Raw genomic sequence first — 21,662 nt, 5'->3', positions numbered from 1 at the left:
GTTTTTCACCATTAATTATGAGATTAGCTGAGGGTTTGTCATATATGGCCTTTATTATGTTAAGGTATTTTCCTTCTATACCTATTTTATTAAGTGTTTTAATCATAAATGGATGTTGTATCTTGTCAAATGCATTTTCTGCATCGAGTTATATAACCATATGATTTTTGTCCTTTATTTTGTTTATGTGATGTATCACATTGATGGATTTGTGGATGTTGAACCATCCTTGTGCCCCAGGATAAACCCCACTTGGTTGTGATGAATCATCTTTTTAATGCATTGTTGTATTTGAATTGCTAGAATTTTGTTTAGGATTTTTGCATCTGTATTCATCAGAGATATTGGTCTGTAGTTTTCTTTTTTTGTGTTGTCCTTACCAGGTTTTGGTATCAGGGTAATGTTGGCCTCATAAAATGAGTTAGGGAGTACTGTCTCTTCTTCAATTTTTTGGAAGAGTTTGAGCAGGATTGGTATTAGATCCTCTTTGAAGGTTTGGTAGAATTCACTAGTGAAGCCATCTGGTCCAGGACTTTTGCTTTTGGGAAGGTTTTGGATGACTGATTGAATTTCGTTACTGGTGATTGGTCTGTTTAGATTTTCCAGTTCTTCATGGTTCAGCCTAGGAAGGCTATATGTTTCTAAGAACTTGTCCATTTCTTCTAGGTTATTGAATTTGGTGGCATATTGTCCTTCATAGTATTCTTGGATGATCCTTTGTATTTCTGTGGTGTCCGTGATTACTTCCCCTTTTTCATTTCTGATTTTGTCAATTAGTATCTTCTCTCTTTTTATCTTAGTGAGTCTAGCCAAGGGTTTGTCAATTTTGTTAATCTTTTCAAAGAACCAGCTCTTTGTCACATTAATTTTTTGTATTGTCTTTTTGTTCTCTATATCATTTACTTCTGTTCTGATTTTTGTTATTTCCTTTCTTCTGCTGTCCTTGGGTTTCATTTGTTCTTCTTTTTCTAGTTCTTTAATGTGTAACATGAGGTTATTTATTTGGGATTTTTCTTGTTTCTTGAGATAGGCCTGTAATGATATAAATTTCCCTCTTAAAACTGCTTTCGCTGCATCCCCAAAATTTTGGTAGGATGTATTTTCATTGTCATTTGTTTCTATCTATCTTTTGATCTCTCCTCTAATTTCTTCTTTGACCCGGTCATTCTTTAAAAGTATGTTGTTTAATCTCCATGTATTTGTGTTTTTTTCCTCCTTTCTTTTTGCAGTTGATATCCAATTTCAAAGCCTTGCGATCAGAGAATATGCTTGGTATGATTACAATCTTCTTAAATTTACTGAGGCTGATTTTATGTCCCAATATATGGTCTATCTTAAGAATGTTCCATGTAAACTAGAAAAAAATGTATAGTCTGATGTTTTAGGATGAAGTGCTCTATATATGTCAATTATGTCCATTTCATGTAATGTGTCATTTAGGGCTGCTATTTCGTTATTTATTTTCTGTTTGGAGGATCTATCCATAGCTGTCAATGATGTATTTAAGTCACCTAGTATAATTGTGTTTCAGTCAATTTCTCCCTTTAATTCTGTTAGTAGTTGCTTGGTATATTTTGGTGCTCCCTGATTGGGGGCAAAAATATTGATGACTGTTACGTCTTCTTGTTGTATAGTCCTCTATACCATTATGAAGTGTCCTTCTTTGTCTCTTGTTACCTTTTTCACCCTGAAGTCTGTTTCATCTGATATCATTATGGCTACACCTGATTTTCTCTGGGTACCATTTCCTTGGAGTGTCCGTTTCCACCCTTTCACTTTGAGTCTATGCTTGTCCTCGTAGCTGAGATGTGTCTCTTGGAGACAGCATATGGTTGGGTTTAATTTTTTGATCCAGTCTGCTACTCTGTGCCTTTTTATTGGTGAGTTCAGTCTATTTACATTTAGGGTGATTATTGATATGTGAGGATTTCCTGTTATTCTATCTTTAGTTTTCTGGTATGGCTGTGTCTCCATTGTTTCTTTGCCTTTTTTGTTGTTGTCTATTATTTCTGTGTGGTGGTATTCTATGATGTTTCCCTCTGTTTCTTTTTTTATTACAGTGTATATTTCAGTTCTGGATTTTTTTTGAGTGGTTACCCTTAAGTTTATGTAAAAGAAAGTTTGATATTTAGAGTATTCCATTTTCTTCAGCATGCTTACTTTCTCCATTCCCATATTCCGGTTCAGGCCTTTACTCTCCCTCTTTTTCTGTTTTTGTTGCCACAAATTGTCTCTGTTGATAGTGGACAAATAGCCTCCTTTAGTATTTCTTGTAGTGCAGGTCGTGTATTTGAAAATTCCCTCAGCTTCTGTATGTATGGAAAGGTCTTTATTCCTCCTTCATATCTAAAGGATATCTTTGCTGGATATATTATTCTTGGCTCATAATTTCTCTCTTTCAATAGTTTGAATATTTGGTTGCACTCCCTCCTGGCTTGTAGAATTTCTGCTGAAAAATCTGATGATAATCTAATGGGCTTTCCTTTGTAGGTTAGCGTCTGCTTTTCCCTGGCTTCCTTGAGGATTCTTTCTTTGTGGTTGATTTTAGACCGCTTCAATACAATGTGACTTGGAGAAGGCCTGTTGGGATTGAGGTAATTAGGTGTTCTATTTGCTCCTTGGATTCGAGGATCCAGTTCTGTTCACAAGTTTGGGAAGTTCTCATCGACAATTTGTTTGAATATATTCTCTGTTCCCTTCTCTCTTTCTTCTCCTTCTGGTATGCTCATTATTCTTATATTGCTCTTTCTGATGGAGTCAAAAAGTTCTTGTGGAGTTCTTTCATTTCTTTTAAGTCTCAAGTCTCTTTCTTCTTCCATCCGTGTAATTTCCAGGTTTCTACCTTCGATGTCACTGATTCTTTCCTCCATGTGGTCAACTCTACTACCTAAGATGGATATTTCATTCTTAATTTCTTCTATTGAGTTCTTAATCTCCAGAAATTCTATTTGGTTCTTTTTTAAAATTTCAATCTCTTTCATAAAATGCTCATGTTGTTCTTTGATTGTGTTTCTGAGTTAATTAAACTGCCTTTCTGTGTTTTCTTGCATCTTGTTGAGTTTTTTCAGAACTGCAATCTTGAATTCTCTGTCATTTAAGTCACATATTTCCATATCTTTAGGTGCCTTTTTCTGGAGACTTTTCACTTTCTTTCTGAGCTGTCTTGTTGCCTTGGTTATTCATGGCAATTAATGATTTATTATTTCTCTTCCTAGACATCTACAAGAGTGGCTTCTGCAACAGGTTGATAGGAAAAGGTCTTTTGTTTTCCAGTACTTGTTTGTAGAATGTTTTATTTTCTCTCCGACTACAGCATTTTTCTCTCTCTCACACAGTAGTGCTATGTTTTCTCTGCACTATTCCAGCTTCTCACCCAATGAGGGAATTCCCTGGGAGACAGGTTTCTCCTCTGTTAAATGTTCACCTGTGTCACAGGGCGCAGTGTCTGTGTGGGTATGTGGAGAGCTTTTGAAGTTCCAAAGCTCTTCCTGCACCAGATTCAGAGTCCGTATGTTTTAGCAGTTCTGTTTACTCCTGCAGGGATCCGCCCAAATAGGTGGGGCCAGTGGCGGGGTGGGTTGTGAGAGGTGGCCCAGAGCAATGGCGGTGACCACCACAATAGCCAGTCCTGCATCCACAGCTCCCTCCCCTTTGCCGGAACTAGTTGGGCTGGGCATTTGTGTCTGCGGTCCACAGTTCTCAGAATAGCAAATATTCTGTTCTTTTGATCTGACACTGCTACTGTTCCACTTCTAGCACCGGGCAGGTGGGGGTGGGGCGAGCTCTGGGAGGGTAGGGAGGGGGCAGCTAGTCTCAGTGCCTAAGTCTTCCATTCTCTGCTTGGCAGTGAGGGCTTAAACCACCGTTTTCAGCCTTCTTCCCTCAGTCCTTTCTCGGAGGTTTTTGCCGTGAGCTTTTGGTTCAGCCATGTTATGTGCTGTCCCTTCAGCCCTGTGGGCCATAAGCGGAGCCCTAGCAGTGTGAGTTCTTCCCTCTCCTGCAGCTGCAGTAGTTTTGGGATGCAGGGAGCTCGGAGCACTGAGTTAGGTCTGCGTCCTGCGCCCGTGTGGCTCCGTCTCTGCACTTCTCCCTTCCCTCCTTCCCCACTTGTGCGATTTGCCCATCTTTAGGTGAATTCAGCAGTGGGCCTCTTCATCTTCTCCCTGTCTGCTGTGCAGGGAGTCCTTTGTGGAGTTATAGTTGTTGGATTAGTTATAAATTTCAGGGGAGATTTACAGAGGCTCACCTGACACTGCCATTTTGATGACATCTATCTATTCACTTATTGATTAACATTTGGTTTGTTTCCAGATTTGGCTATTACAAAAACAGTTGCTATGAAATTTTATAGGAATGGAATGGTTGGGTCATATGATAGGTATATGTTGAAATGTTAAAAACTGTTTTTCAAAACAGTGGAAAGTAAAAGCTATTTTACCTTCCCAGAGGTAAGAGAGTTCCAGTTGTTACAAATCCTTATTATCACTTGGTATGGTCAGTCTTTAATTTTAGTCATTCAAATAGATGTGTAATTGTAACTCATTGAGATTTTGATTTGCATTTTCCTAATTACTCTTTGTGTTGAACATCTTTTTGTGTGCCTATGTGTCATTCTTGTATCTTCTTTGATGAAGTGCTTATTAAAATATTTTGCCATTTTTTTTTTAGATTGGGATGTTTATTTTCTTATTATTGAGTTTTGAGAGTTCTTTGTATATTCCGGATATAACTCCTTTATCATATGTGTAATTTGAAAATATTTTCTTCCAGTTTGTGGCTTGTCTTTTCATTCTCCTCACAGTGTATTTCAGAGTAGAAATTTTGATGAAGCTTAATTCATCGAATTTTTCTTTTATGGGTCATGGTTTGGGGGAAGCATTCAATAAATCTTTGCCTAACTCAAGGTCACAAAAGATTTTCTTTTATAATTCCTTCTAGAAGTTTTATAATTTTAGGTCAATGAATCATTTTAAGTTATATTTATATCATGTGAGGTATAGGTTGATGTTATTTTATTTTTTTTTTTTTGCATTTGGGTATTCAGTTATTCCAGTACCATTTGTTGAATAACAGTATCTTTCTCCACTAAATTGCTTTCATATCTTCACAAAAATCAATTGACAAAATATGGGTGAATCTCTTTCTCAGCTCTCTATTCTGTTTCATTGTTCTATATGACTCTATACCAATGCCACGTTATCTTAATTACTGTAGCTTTATAATAAGTTTTGAAGTCAGGAATAGAAGTCCTCCAAAGTAGAAGTCCTCCAATTCTATTCTTGTAATAAAGATTTTACCAACCTCTCCTATTTCCCATGTCCCAGCCCCTGGCAACTACCTTTCTACTCTCTGTTTCTGAGTTTGCCTTTTTCTTTCTTTCTTTCTTTTTTTTTTTTTAAATCTTATGCATACAAGTGATACCATGCAGTATTTGTCTTTTTCTGTCTGGCTACGTCACTAAACATAATGCTTGCTCTCCAGGTTCATCCATGGTGTTACAAATGGGAGAATTTCCCTCTTTTTAAAGGATGAATAATAGTCGTGTGTGTGTGTGTGTGTGTGTGTGTATGTGTGTGACTTTTTTGTTATTAGTTTCAGATGTACAAAGCAGCATAATGAGTAGACATTTAGTTACAAAGTTACAACCACAGCAAGTCTACTAACCACCTGACACCATACATGGCTATTACAATACCATTGACTATATTTCCTATGCTGTACTTTACATTCTATGACTATATATATTTTTAATTATAGTTGACATTCAATATTATATTAGTTTCAGGTGTACAGCATACTAGTTAAGCATTTATATTATTTATGAAGTGATACCCCAATAAGTCTAGTACTCATCTGACATTATACACAGTTTTTACAATATTATTGACTGTATTCCCCATTCAGACTGAGAAAGACAAATACTATATGATCTCAGTTATATGTGGAATCTAAAGAACAGGATAAATGAACAAAGAAAACAGAAGTAGATTCATAGATAACGAGAACAAACTGATCGTTTCTAGATGGGAGTGTGGTTGGGGAGATGGATGAGAAAGGTGAAGGGATTACGAAGTACAAATTGGTAGTTACAAAATAGTCACAGGGATGTGTATCACATTTTCCTTATCCATTCATTTGTCAATGAACAATTACATTGTTTCCATAGCTTAGCTGTTGAGAATAATGCTACAATGAACATGGGAGAACAGATACCTCTTCAAGATAACGATTTCACCTCCTTTGTATATATAAAAAGAGGTGGAATTGCTGGGTCATATGATAGTTTTATTTTAAGTTCTTGAGGAACCTTCATGTTGTTTTCTATAATGCCCATACTAATTTACATTCACACAGTGTACAAGGATTCTATTTCTTCACATCCTTGCTAGCATTTGTTATTGCTTATCTTTTTGTTAACAGATATCCTAACAGGTGTGAGGTGATATCTCATTGTGGTTTTGATTTGCAAGTCCCTGATGACTAATGATGTTGAGCATCTTTTCATGTACCTATTGGCCATTTATATGTCTTTGGAAAAATGTCTACTCAGGTACTTTGCCTATTTTTAAATTGGGTTATTACTATTAATTTTTGCTATTTAGTTGTATGAGTCTCTTGTATATTTTGCATATTAACCCCTTACTAGACATGTGGTTTGCAAATATTTTTCTCCTGTTTCATAGGTTGCCTTTTCATTTTCTTGATGATTTCCTTTACTGTGCAAAGCTTTTTAGTTTGATATAGTCCCACTTATTTATTTTTGTTCTTGTTGCCTTTACTTTTAGTGTCAAATCCAAAAAATAATTGCTAAGGCCACTGTGAAAGAGCTTACCCTTTATGTTTTGTTCTAGGAGTTTTATGGTTTCAGGTCTTATGTTCAATTCTTAAGTCCATTTTGAGTTGATTTTTGTGCATGGTATACAAAGTTGCTTTTCACTTGCAGCTTTTAAGATTCTTTTTGTCTTTAACTTTTGGAAGTTTAATTATCATGTTTCTCAGTGTGGGCCTTTTTGGGTTCATCTTCTTTGGTATTTTTTGGATTTCCTGGATCTAGATGTCTGTTTTTTCCCTAGGCTAGGGCGGTTTCAGTCATTATTTCTTTGAGTAAGCTCACACTGTCCCTTTACTCTCTTTTCTACTCTGGGACCTCTATAAAGCATATAGTGGTCTGCTTGATGGAGTCCTATTAGTCCAAGAAGTTATCTTCACTCTTTTAAATTCATTTTTCTTTTTGCTTTTCTGATAAAATGAACTCCACTGCCCTGTCTTCGAGTTCACTGATGCTTTTTTTCAACTTGATCTAATCTGCTGTTAAACCCTCTATTTATTTATTTATGTTCAGTTATTGCATTCTTTAGCTACATGATTTTTGTTTGGTACTTAAAATTATTTCTATCTCTTTCTTAACATGCTTACTGTTTATGCATTACTCTCCTGACATTGGTGATGATCTTAATGACCTTTATTTTAAACTCTGTATTGTATAAATCACTTATTTCTGTTTAATTAAGCTTGGTTTCTGAAGATCTATGTTGTTTTCTTCTTTGGAAAATATTCCCTTGTTTCTTCTTCTTCGCCTTCTTCTTCCCCTTCCCTCTTTCCTTCTCCTCCCTCCTTCTCCCCCTCCTCTTCTTTTCTTCTTCTTCCTCCTCCTCTTCCTCCTGTTCTCTGTATTGGTTTCTGTGCATTAGATAAAACAGCCACCTTTCCCAGTCTTGACAGACGGACACTGTGTAGGAGATGAAACTTATAAACGGTTGTCTCTGAAACCTTTGTGATTGTCTAAGCTGCTGTCTTTGCTCGTATTTTCTCTCAGTAGTTGAAGGTGTGCTAAGACCTGTCAATGTCCCAAAGCATGTGAAATGCCCATATGCCTATTCAGGCTCCCAGGGAATTCCTAATTACCTGCCTCTTCAGCTACCTGCTGCAGGCTAATTGGAAACCAGACCTTAAGGCAACAGCTGGGAAAAGCAGGGTGTTAGATATGCTGCGTAGCCCCTACTAGGGAGACACCAGGAGTTGAGTGTTTTTGCCTACTTACTCTGTGCTGAGCCAGAGGGAATAGTCACTGAGAGAGCTTGTGTTCCCAAAGAGAACAACCCCATTGTTTGTGTGATCTCAGAGGACTTGTGAATGCTCAGCCCCATCAGCTCTCAAAGATAGGTGAATTGGGAATTTGGGAATTGGTTCCTCAGGTGGCAACTATAACAATTGTGGTGCTAGATATGTGGACAAACTTCTTCCAGAGAGAAGCTGAAGACTTGGTTTTACTGTTCCAGTACACAGATGGAGACAGTAGGGGATGTGTTTATCAGCTCTTTCAGGCTTCCAGGAAAATCCCTGTCATAACCCATATACTGGCTGGCTTGAAATAGTAACCTGAGGAAGCAGTTGGGAAAGTTTGCATTCAGATCCATTCCAGAGAGCAAAATGAGAGAGGGTATTTTTGCTTTTTCCCTCTGCAGTGTGCCTGGGGTGGAAGGGAGGGAGCTGCAGGAAGTGCTTATGTGCCTATTTGGAAACTGATTTTTTTGTTTGTTTAATACAATCCTGTGAGACTCATGAATGCTGAACCTTGTTGGCTATCAGGGCTAGGTGATTGGAGGGCCATCATTTGTATGGTGGCTGCAAAAATTGAGGAGCTAGATGTGTGGACAAGCTCTTTTCAGGAAAATACTGTGACCTGGTTTTATTGTTGCAGCAAGCCATGGGGAGAAGGCAAGAGGAAGTGCCCACTGGCTCTTTAGGTCTCCAGGAAAGATCACAGTCAGCTCCTAGATGCCAACTAATTGGAAGTCAGACCCCTAGGCAATAGTTGGTAAAGTATGTAGTCAACCCCTTCTAGGGAAAAACTGGGAGCTGTCTGTTCCCTCTCTTCTGAGCCCAGGGGTGATAGCTTCGAGAAATACCCACATTCCTGTTTAACAAGTGCTTTTTGTTTGCTATAGTCCTGTGGGACTTGTGAATGCATCCCTGTTGCCTTTCAGAACTAGATGATTTGGGGGCATGTTCCTTGGGTGGCAGTCTTAAAAGTTGGGGTGCTAAACGTGTGGTCCAAACCATTTGCTTCTCAGAAGCAGAAATTTGGGGGTTCCTTCCCAGTTGTAAGTTGCTGTGACAGGGGTGGGATTTATAGTGAGCATATGTATGTCTCAGCCTTTCCTACCTGTTTCTATGTGGGTGTTTTCTTAGTTTCCCGATGTGTAGGAGTCAATTAGTTTTTAGATTTCTCTCCGAGGGAATTGCTCTATGTTTAGCTGTATATTCAGTGCCTCTGTGGGAGAAGGGAAAATCAGGAGCCTCCTGTGTTGCTAACTTGGTGATGTTCTAGTCTACAGCACTTTCTTAATTGTGGTTCTGCAATATGCTCCAGATGCTCCACCTCTGGGAGAACACAATGTGAATGTGAAGGCAGAGATTGGATTAATGCCTCTACAACCCAAGGAATGTCAAAGATTTCCTACAAACCACCAGGAGCTACTTGAGAGGCATGGAACTGATTCTCCCTCACAGCCCTGGACAGGAACCAGCCTTGTTGACACCTTGATCTTGGGCTTCCAGTCTCCAGATCTGTTAGGCAATAAATTCCTGTTGTTTAAGTCACTCACTTTGTGGTACTTTATTATGGCAGTTCCTAACAATTTGGTAAAGAACTCAAGATTTAGGTGCTGGGTGTGCTTGTTGCTACTGAGAATCCACTGCTTCTAAGCCCTCTCAGTGTACAGGTTAGGAAATATATGTATGTATACTAACCTATGTGTACATAAACATCTATGGTTTTTTCTGTATCACCTTCGTTTTTAAAAGAATTGTAGATTGACAATTTCGGCACTTTAATTATGTTGCTTATTCTCTTCTGGCTTGCGTTATTTCTGACAAGAAATTCACTGTAGTCCTTATTTTTGTTTCTCTGTACATCATACGCTTTTTTCCCTCTGCTTTTAAGATTATCCCTTTATCACTAGTTTTAAGCAATTTGATTATTATATGCTCTGGTGTGTTTTTCTTTTTTTCATTTTTGGCATTTGGAGTTTGTTGAGCTTTTATAATTTTCATCAAATTTGGAAAAATCAGCCATTACTTCTTTAAAAAAATTTTTTTAAACGTATCTCTCTCCTCTTTCAGCTATAAGTATATGAGGCTACTTGAAATTGTCTACTATGATGTCTTCAAGGTTACTAATATTTTCTTTTGCAATACTTATTCTACAATTACTCTCATCCAAATTATTTTTTCATTTCAGACACTTTAGTTTTCAATTCTAGAAACTTAATTTGAGTCTCTTAAATATCTTTATGTGTCTAATTAATGTGTGTGTGTGTGTTTTAGTCTTTGAACATACAATGTTTTAATGTTCTTGCCTGTTAATTCTATCATCCGTGTCATTTCTATGTTGGTTTGGATTGGTTAGTTTTTTTTCACCTCATTATGGATTTTCCTTCTTTGCATGCCTCATAGTTTTTGATTGGATGCTACCCATTGTGAATTTTTTTTTTATTAGATGCTGGATGTTTTTAATTTATTATGCTATTAAGTTACTTGGAGGCAGTATCACAATCTTATTTTTAAGCTTGGCTAGTGGAATCACAGCAGTCTTTGCTTATGTTCTTCTTTCTATTTTTGTTCGTTTATTTATTGCTGAATTCCTGTTCATCCTTTAAGACTCAGTTCAACATTGCATCATACTAGACCTTTCCAGAATGATGTGTATTTTTTCTCACTGCTTCAGAGTCTCATTTCAAGTCAGTAAGCCCTAGTATCGTACACTCTTCATACTTTGAGACAAATTATTTCAAAGGTTACTTCTTCCATGAAATTTATTCCCTAGACAAAGTAGAAGTAAACTCTCATTGCCTTGGATACTCCCCATACTCTATATACATTCTATCAGATTATGTGTGACACACTTTAGTTTTGTTTGTTTGTTTTATGCTTCTCTCTATTTATTAGACTTTAAATTTACACAAAGAATGCACTGAAGATTTCTCATTCTTTGTGATTTCAAAGTATGGCACTTGGCATATTGTAGGGGCCTAATAAATGTTGGTTGAATAAATTTAGTGTTCTTAGCTTTGTTATATTTCTTTTTGAATCAAGTGTTTGTTATATAAGATCATAGTTTTGTGTTTTTAAAAAATAGAGCTTTTCCATTTAAAACTTTTTTATTAATTTATAATTTAATTGCATTATTATTAGAGTGTGTGGCCTATACATTTTAGCCTTTAAAAATTAATTGAGGTTTTCTCTGAATCTGATGCTGAAATTAAAAAAAAATAAATTTCATAAAGTTTTGATAATATGTATTTTTTATAAACATTCTAGAGACATTTCAAAGGATAATATAATCTTTGTAGGAAATATAACATGCATGTGTGTTTAAAACATTATTAATTGTCCTCAAATATACATTTACTTATTATGCCATAGACTGACAGGGGTGCATCTCCTATTATACTTATGATTCTGTCAATGTCTCTTTGTATTTATATTGGGCTTTCTTTGATATATTTTAGTGCTTTGATATTTAGTGCATGATGGTTCATGTCTTCTACCTTTATATCAGTGTAGAGCCAACATCTGATCTTATTTATTTATTGGCTTTTATTTTTTGGTCTGAAAATCATAGTTTTATGTTAATATGATTGTTGAATGCATTTAGGCAAATTACTGCCTATACTTGTAAGATAATGAGAAGTTGTCTGAACTTAGAAATAAGATTGGCCTATGAGTATTAAGTTTTAAAAAAATCCTCATAATAGTTGAAAGCAGTGATACAGAATGTCAGCTTAAAGAGAGAATCACTTTCTAGCTAGAACATCCTTATTTTTGTGTACTTAATTCTGGTTAACGTTTTATTATTATGGAGTACATTTCAAATCAGAGTTTATAACAGTTATATGTGGCAATAATTTGCATTGAAAAAATGTTTTACTTTAGTAATGTCTACTCTTATGTATTTTGCATTTTGCAGACCATTAGCTGCTTAACAGCTTAGCAGAGAAGCCTACAGCTGAAATATTAGAAAATGATGATTCATTGGAAGTGGAACTGAAGTATCACTAAAATTACATAAATATGTTGAAAATGATTTTGTGATGGACACATAATTTATTTATTACTTTTAGTATATCTCACTGTCATATGTGGCAAGGTACATTTGCACCATATTTAACAAATGCGTTAATGTTTGATTTGGTTAATTTTGTTCATATCTATGGTTCTGAAGTTAAAAATAAAAGCTCATAAAATACAATAGTAACATTTTCTATTACTTTATAGTAATTCATTAGGGTTTTCTGAGTTGTAAAATGCTTTTGATTTAAAGATAATGGGATAGGTTATTTTTTCTTATTGTCAATAATCTAAGAATAGAAAATGATGGAAATATTCTATTTCTCTACCATTGGCTAGTAAATTTTATGAACACTTTTCTCAAGTTAGAAAAAAACTGTAATTATAGTAAATAGTAATCTCTGCATCCACAATGTTCCTTTACTGATCTAAAAAACATATCTGTGAAATCTTCCAATAATTTTTAGTAACATTTCGTGGATTAGTTGTTTTTAAAACACCAATACTTGTCAAGAATGAAAAGACCCAAAATTTGAGAAGGGATTTAAAAGGAAAGATGCTCAACTTCACTAGAAATTAGGGAAATGCAAATCAAAACCATGAGAATTCCATCTCACACCTGTTAGAATGGCTATTATCAGCAAGACAAAAAGTAACAAGATTGGAGAGGTTGTAGAGAAAAAGGAACACTCATACACTGCTAGTGGGAATGTAAATTGGTGTAGCCACTATGGAAAACAGTGTGGAGGCTCCTCAAAAAATTAAGGAGCAATCCCTCTTTTGGTGTCTACCCAAAAAAACCCTGAAAACTTTTATCCATAAAGATATATTTACTCAATGTTCATTGCAATATTATTCACAGTGGCCAAGACATGGAAACAACCAAAGTGTCCTTTGAGAGTTGATTGGATAAAGAAGATGTGATACAAATATACAGTGGAATATTACTCAGACATAAGAGAAGATGAAATACTGTCATTTGTGACAATATGGATGGATCTTGAGATTATCATGTTTAGCAAAACAAGTCAGACAGAAAAAAGCGAACCATACCATTTCATTCATATGTGGAATATAAAACTGAAAACAACAAATGAACAAGACAAACAAAGAAAAACTCATAGACACAAACAACAGTTTGGTGTTTACCAGAGGGTAAGGGGGAAGGGAGATGATAGAAGAGGGTAAAAGGGGTCAAATATATGGTGATGGAAATAGAACTGACCCTGGGTGGTGAACACACAATGCAATATGTAGATGATATATTATAGAATTGTACACTTGAAATCTATATAGTTTTACTAACCAATGTCACCCCAATAAATGTAATTTTAAAAAAGCTGAAAAATCATAACAAGTGTTGGAGAACCTGTGGAGAAAAAGGAACCCTCACACACTGTTGGTGGGAATGCAGATTGGTGCAGCCACTATGGAAGGCAGTGTGGAGGTTCCTCAAAAAATTAAGAATAGAATTACCATATGGCCCAGCAATCCCTCTGCTGTGTATGTACCCCAAAAATCTGAAAACATTTATCCATAAAGATACATGTGCTCCGATGTTCATTGCTGCTTTATTTACGGTGGCCAAAATTTATGGTGGAAACAGCAAAAGTGTCCTTTGATAGATGATTGGACAAGGAAGATGTGGTATATATACACACAATGGAATAATATTCTGCCACAAGAAAAGATGAAATAATGCCATTTGCAGCATCGTAGATGGACCTTGAGATTATCATACTAAGCGAAATAGATCAGACAGAAAAAGTCAAGAACCATATGATTTCACTGATATATGGTATATAAAACGAAAACAACAAAAGAACAAGACAAATAAATGAAGAAACAAAAACTCATAGACACAGATAACAGTTTAGTGGTTACCAGAGGGTAAGGGGGGAGGGGGATGGTAAATGAGGGTAAAGGGATCAAATATAAGGTGATGGAAGGAGAACTGACTCTGGGTGGTGAACACAAAATGGGATTTATAGATGATGTAATACAGAATTGTACACCTGAAATCTATGTAATTTTACTAACAATTGTCCCCCCAATAAACACTAATTGATATATATATATATATATCTATTAAAGTGTGTATATATATATTTATATGAATATATAAATATATATGTGTATATATGTATCGATAACAATAAAAGGTAAAAAATAAATAAAAGATAGAAATTGATTAAAAATAACAAGTATATACAAATAATAGTAACACAGTATCTACCCAACTCTGATATATAGTCACAATTCTGAGAAAGAATAGAGGCAAAAACTGTGAATAAATAGTCGACACAGAGGTCATGCATCAAAGTCTGTGTAGTATGTATTTAACGCTACAAAGTCTCTAGGCTTTCACTTATAGTCTGTTTCTGCTTTCGACAAAGCATTAACAAAAATTTCAGAAATTGGTAGAGTTAACAAAGTATTAAGAAAACATAGTGGCTAGCTTGACATTAAGGGAAGAGATAGAAACCTATAATTGCAGTTACATAAGTTAAGGGTGTGTCTGTTTATGCTCTTCGTTGTAGGGCAACATCCTCTGAGAGCATTATTATATTATTTTACAATATATATTATTCATATATTCACATATATTATTTTGTGATATAATCATTTTAAAGATTACCCTGAAACATGAAAAAGGACTGATAGGGAAAGAATTAAATAAAGCTTAGCATAATCTGGAAAATCTACCTTTGTGGGTTACTTTATTCCACAAATGAGTTGCTAGACAGGTGAGTTGCTGCACGTGTGTATTCATATTGTGCATAGAAAGATGCAATATGCGCTCTACTTAGGAAGTCATTCCATTATGCTGTAGTTTGCAAACTTTCCCGCTGCCTTCACCCTTTTGGAGTCCAGTCAGGTGGAAACAGACTGGGGTTAGTGACTTTATAAATAGAGATGGGTCAACAGATTCCATTAATAGCAGAACTGTCCTAAATCTTTGGCCAGCTCTCAGATGAAATTATAACTTAAAATTTGTAAATAAGAATAAATTTAAAGGCTAAAATAAAATAGCAAAATCATATATACCTTTATGCTTCTAATTATAGGAGGAACAGAGAATTTATTTTTTACATCTGTAAATTGATTTGAAAAAAGTATATATATATATATATATATGAAATATATGTAACTCTTTTGTCTCCCATGTTAATGTTTTATTTTAAGCTGTACCAATTCTTAGTATATTTTCTTGAACCACTGGATACCGAACACCACAAACATTTAATTTTGTACTTGAACTCTGGAGTGACTGGATTTTTAAAATTAGAGAATAAAAATTCATTAAATTTTAAGAAACATCTTAAAATATAAAATATAATAGGGAACACTTGAAGATTATATGCATATTTCGTGTAAACCAACTGCATGGAGTGCCATTACAGTACATTTTATTAATAAAATAAATAAGTTCTCTTATTTGATGCACCATTTCAATTTATTACAGAACATAAAGCATTGTAGATCTTGCCCCCCTCACACACACTTTTAAAATTGAAACCCAGCGTCCTTTTGGGTTGCATTGAGTTGTATCGACGTGTTTTCCACAGCAATTAACATAGTTAATACTCAGTTGTAACTAAGAGTTCAACAAATAATTGTTAATGAATTTAATTTTATTCTAGAAAGCATTTATTTAGTGAGTGTGGGGACAGAGCCCCAAAAAGCAGTTTCCAGGCTCTCGGCCTCACATAGAAAGGTGCTGGCTCAGGTAGTAAATGGCCATCAACTGTGATCAAATGGCCAGCAGCTGTGGCTAGTTGGCCGTCAGCTGTAACCAGTGAGCAATTGGCCACTAATATAACTGCCGTGGCTACGCTAGCAGAAAAAAATGGGGGCTGGCAAGAAGATGGTGGCTGAGCCTGCAAGCGGCGCAGTGAGGGTTGAGAATTGTGTTGCTCCTGGTTCCTGTGTCTCCAACCCAGCCGCCAGTGAGAATATAGTGGTGTGACTCCCCTACCTATGGCTCCGTAGGTGTTCCTTTTTGGCCTAGCCATATCCTGCGTTCTTGTGTGGGGAGTGGGACCAGAGACCCTGCAGGCCGTCCTGCGTGACAGTGAGGTAGGTAAATATCTGAGTAGACTGAAGTATTATTTTAAATCACCAAACCGGTGGTGGGGTGTTTTGAGACAGATGAGAAACCAGGAAAACTGAGTGAGTTATCGTCAGTGTAAAGGCCAGTTAGTGGCAAGATAGAACTAAAATTCAAGAGTCTTGCCTCTTAGTTTCATGTTTTTTATCCTACTGTATGGTTCTCTGGAGTTTCTACACTGGTCAGGCTAAAATTTGAAGAGTTACATGTGTATATATATATATATATATATATATATATATATATATATATATATATATAGAACCATGAAGAGTTAGGAGTCAAGATGGTGAAACAAAACTGCTTTATGATGTCTCTTAGCTAAAATATTGTCCATCAAATGAATGCAGTGGCAATTTAGTTGTCTCATGGAAGTTCTGGCAACAGTGTTTGGAGGTCATTATGGTTCAGTTCAGGCTGTTCTTTTTTCTAGCAAATGATACCTCAAATTTTCCCTATTGTGAGGTGACTCACCTTTACATAGTCAGAAAAAAGTAAGAGCAGTTGTGGTTATTTTACCTTCTCAAACTTTGGGGCTGGCTTTATATGAACTCTTGTTAGTAATTTTAGCTGAAAGAAAAAGCTGTGTTATGGAAACATGTGTATATATCTTCAATGATATATGCTGTTTGGTGAGTTTGCCACTGATTGGAGAAATTTTAGACCATCTATGGTAATTTTCTCGACCTAAAATTAAATTTCCTCCAAATATGATCACAGTTAGATTAGGTTATATAACTGAAGTGAAATACTAATTTATATGGACCGGGTCCCTTCTAAACCTTTTTAAAAATTTGACTTTTTTATTTTTTAATGCTATCATATACTCTTATGTTTCCACATACACTTTTTTTTTTACAGGTATTTGTTGAAATTTAAGGATTCATAAGAGTTAATATTTAGTTTAAACATTTCCCTCAACAAATAAAATACATTTTTCCTGTGAATCTCATGATTGCTATGAGCTCAGCCTGTCTACTAATTGAGTTACTTATTTAAATGGTGAAATGGCTTCTTAATAACTTCTTTAATTATTTAGTTATTTAACAGAGCTCAATCTTCTTGTCTAGAAAATAGTGACATTAAAACAGGTAGCATGTGATCCTAAGGGCCAACATTATTTCTAGTTAACGATAATAACCTAGAATCTCTAGCAATGCTTTCAATATTTATATATAACTTGTTTTCTTTGCCTTTGTGTTACTCCAGTTCAAAATTCAGAGCCTTGACATGTTGAAATAGACCATCTTTAACCACGAAAAGCACAGCTTAGCCCCAGACTCATTTATTTTGAATTAGGCGAGGTTGGCACCATCCCTGCATAGATGAATGGCTTTTGACTAAATTGTGTTGTGTTTCCTCAATAGGAAACAGCTTTTTCTCTCCCCTGAACAAACACTGTCACTTTTATTACCGATCATTAATGGTTAGACATGAAGCTGGCTGTTCTCTTAATGTTACCCCAGTGATTACATATTCATTTACTGTATGTGTATAACAAATAGGCTCCGTGTCTGGTCTACTTGTGATCATTTTCAGATAACAATCTGCAGCCAGATTGTTCCTGAACCCTGACCCTATGATATTGCTTGTGTGGTATCATCCTGTTTGTTAATTCATTCCTTGATCACATAGCTCTTATGCCTAATACATTTTCATCACACTCTGTAACAAATTTCCATTACTATTATAGCCCAAAGCTCTTGTATTTACCTTTCTCAGTGTTAGCTGGGTAGTGACTATATCAGCATATATGACAGCAATACAGTAACAAGGGTCTTAAATAGGATGGGGGAAGGACATGCTGGGCTATATTCCTAGTTCTTTACATCCTAGAGATTTGACAGAGGGAGACACTATGCCCACTATATCTGTTCACAGCCAAGTGTTTTTAGAATCTTGGAATTTTCTTTTTTGGAGTTCTTCATACTGTGGATCTATTGGAAAGCTGTTAAAACAGATTGCCTGTAAGAGAGTCAATATAAAAATAGTCTGCAAGAATGCATGCCACCATCTGTGTTGTCTTATCTAGAAATTATATCCCTGTCTCAGATTGAATTTCAAATTATTATGCTTATGAATATTAATTGATGGGAAGAAATTAGAAAAAAATCTGTGAATATTATATATATATAATATATAATATATAAATTTAACACATACACAGTTTTGGATGAGAATTTCTTCTGTCTTGGTAGATTAATTCAATTTGAAGTTTCCTTTTGAAATATGTATTAATCAAAGTACACATACGAGTTTAAAAATATTCTCCTTTGTGATAGCAATTTTGTAAGTCAAAAGTTAATCATGGAGGCATACATCAACCAAGGAGTCCTCAGTGACTCACAAAAGCACTTAGAAATTCATTTGCTTCTGGATAATGTACGAATGTGTACATGATATACAGCTACTATATATCAGAACATGAAAATAGAACTAGGCATAATTTATTAAGTGAAAAAGAAAAAGCAAGGCTGACAGGGCCTGAAGTAAAAATCTTTACTTAACTAAAATAAAGTAATACTTAAAGGAAAACAAACAGGTGATTACACTTGGCCCAGTTGCTGTTCTAGTAAAAGTAAGTCATATTTCCCTTTTAAAATGCCCCTTTTTGGGTGAGAAATGAGTAGCAAAGCATTTCAGAAATTTTCTTTGGCTTGATTTATTGACATTGAAGCTCTATATCTGGAGAAAAATCTCCCTGCAAACCTAGTTACTTAGTGCTTATTATGAGTTTTCCCATGTGTTTTTCTAATTAAAATGGGTTTCCTTAGCATACTATTTGTAGGAGGGGAATAATTGAAAATAAAGTTTGATAGTCTCCTGGTCATTTCTTCATGTAGTTTAATGTCCTACATTGTGTAAAGTACTTTTAATTGGACAACTTAGGAAAGATGGTTCTGGGAGCTGTGGAATGGAGCAATGAGACTAGAAGAATATCCACAAAGTCTTCTTCAGTTGTTTAGATGGAAGAAACTAGACAAGATTAAAGGTTAATTTTTTTCTTTCTTTATCTTTTACCTACTATCATGGATTTAATGAACAGTTAACTTACTATTAGACTTAGCATGGGTGTAGGAGTTAACAGCTCTCTATGGAGCGTTGATTCAATTGTGCCAGAAAAGACTACACATCCAAAAGAAATATCCCCTAAGTGCATAGAATCCTTTCAAAAGGGGGACAAAACCGCTAGTTCTATAATTAGAGCTGAAATCTAAAGAGGCAACATAGCAAACTCAACTCATACTAGTGTACCATAAATGTGACTAGTTGAGTCACCTCTAAAGAACAGGTTTAGAGGAAAGGGATGTACTGAGAGCATGAAAACCTTGAGTACTTGAAGAAAGTAGTTAAGGGACCACAGTGGGGATAGTGTGCTAAAAAGGACCCCGAGATACTCTGAAAAATATGTGTATGATTATCAATTTCTAATACGTGCTCTCTGGTCAGAAAAATAAAGGAATGAATTCCACCAAGTAGGCTAGTGTGTGTGTGTGTGTGTGTGTGTGTGTGTGTGTGTGTGTGTATTCTCCAGGTAGGATATTTCTGTGTAATCAAATTAAGAAAATGCTTTTCCAGAACAAATCATTTCTCCTGTGGCAAATCCAGGACATATGACACAATAGGCGGGACAAACTGCTCAAGCGCCTAAAACACCATCTCTAAACCTCCATCAGTTTGAGGTCCTGCTTCATCGACATACACCTGGAGATAGCAGTGTGACACCTGTGGTAGGAAATATCCCTCATCTCGTAAATGCATGTGTCCAGGCCTGCAGAATAGCCTGAGAATGCACATGTGGCAGAAGTTGGAGCATTAGCTAGAGCTTGCTTCTGGGCTGAGTTCGAGAAGCATCTTTTACTGTTGCAGTGGTTCTTCCTGAATTATCTCACACCTAATCTTCATCTTGATGTCTGTGGTCACAATATGGCAGGAGTCTCCACCTGGCAGTGCATTAGAATCACCTGAGGAGATTTCAGAAATGCTAAGGCTTGGGTCCCCTTGCAACCCGGACTTTTTTTTTTTTAAAGCTTCCAGTTAGTAAGTCTATTTGTAGCAAGGTCGAAAATCATTGGGTTTGTTTATTTTTAAATTTCTGAAGGCATAGGTAACACTAGTTCATAATATTCAAGGATAATAACGTGGTTATTGAGAAGGTAAAACGTATATTAACATTTTAAAATAATGTCTATGAAAGATATTTTTGTATTTAAAACTGTTAAAATTTGTTTTTAAATGGTGGCAAGTTTCATTAAAGAAAATTAATAGATAATGTAGTTATTTGACTAAGGAAGGGAAAACCTACATGTACAGGATTTATATAACTATTTTATGAGATTTATATATAGTAGTTGTAGAGGGAGTAACAATTTCATTTTTTGATTAACTAAAGATCCCTTAGCTTGAATTCATTACATATTAGCAGTATTGAAAGCCACTAATTGTCATAAAACTCATATTTCACTTTATGAATATCACGTGAATACATACTGTGTCGAAATGAGATTATTATGTGAAAGAATATGACATGTTTCCATAAAAAATTTGACAACACATTTATTTAAACTTTTATTTCTACTGCTGGACAAATGTCTTCAGAAAAAAAAACTTGTTAAAATACATTTAGTAAAGACAGATATTTTGTTTTTTAAAGATAGCAAGTAGATACACAGAGTGAAAAAATATGTTAAATTTAAATATTCTACCAACATAAAATATTTGTGAGGTTATATTTGACTTAGGGCAATGAGGTAAAGTGGTCAGGGAATAGCAATGCATTTTTAGGTAGTTTCCAATTTATTATGTGTATTAGGCTTTTTTTCTGTATTTAGGATTCTTTCTTAAAAACAGATAACCAGGTTTGATTTTATTGAGTAAAAGACTAAGAACATTTTTTTATGACTCATAAAACATGTTGCTAGATAAATTTCCAAAAAGATTTTCTAATTTACATTTTTATCAACGTGTGGAAAAGTCTGTTTCACGTTGTGGAGAAAGTATTTTTGGTATTTATTCCCTTTACTTCTTTTTTATAGAAGTATTTATACTTAGGTCCTTCAGTGCTATTATTTTGAAAGGCGAATATATCCATTTTATTACCATAATCATGGGACTCTGAAAAACTTAGTAGAGTTTGCTGGTGCTTTAGACATGTTGGCAAGTAACTTTTCATCCTACTTTAAGACAATTTTTTTAAAAAATAGAGTCTAGGTGCATATCAGGTAGCTTAATTTACTTTTCTCAAAGAAAAAGATCTAAGATATTTGTCAGAGTGTCTATGGTACTGCATAATCTTTTTGCTGTCTTATTTGCATCTCACTGGGAGGACTTCCATTATTCTAACTTTAATCACATCAATCACTTGAAAAATACCTGGTCTTTCTTTTGGTGTCATGGTACTTTGTACATATATTTGAAATTTAAGTTGCCCTTTCCCACATTATTTGTCTGATGACTATTTTTTTTTCCTTGAGTGAAT

Source organism: Rhinolophus ferrumequinum, chromosome 19 (genome assembly GCF_004115265.2).
Source record: "Rhinolophus ferrumequinum isolate MPI-CBG mRhiFer1 chromosome 19, mRhiFer1_v1.p, whole genome shotgun sequence".
Lineage (NCBI taxonomy): Eukaryota > Metazoa > Chordata > Mammalia > Chiroptera > Rhinolophidae > Rhinolophus > Rhinolophus ferrumequinum.
The sequence above is the reverse complement of the archived record's forward strand: the minus strand, read 5'-3'. Positions refer to the sequence as shown.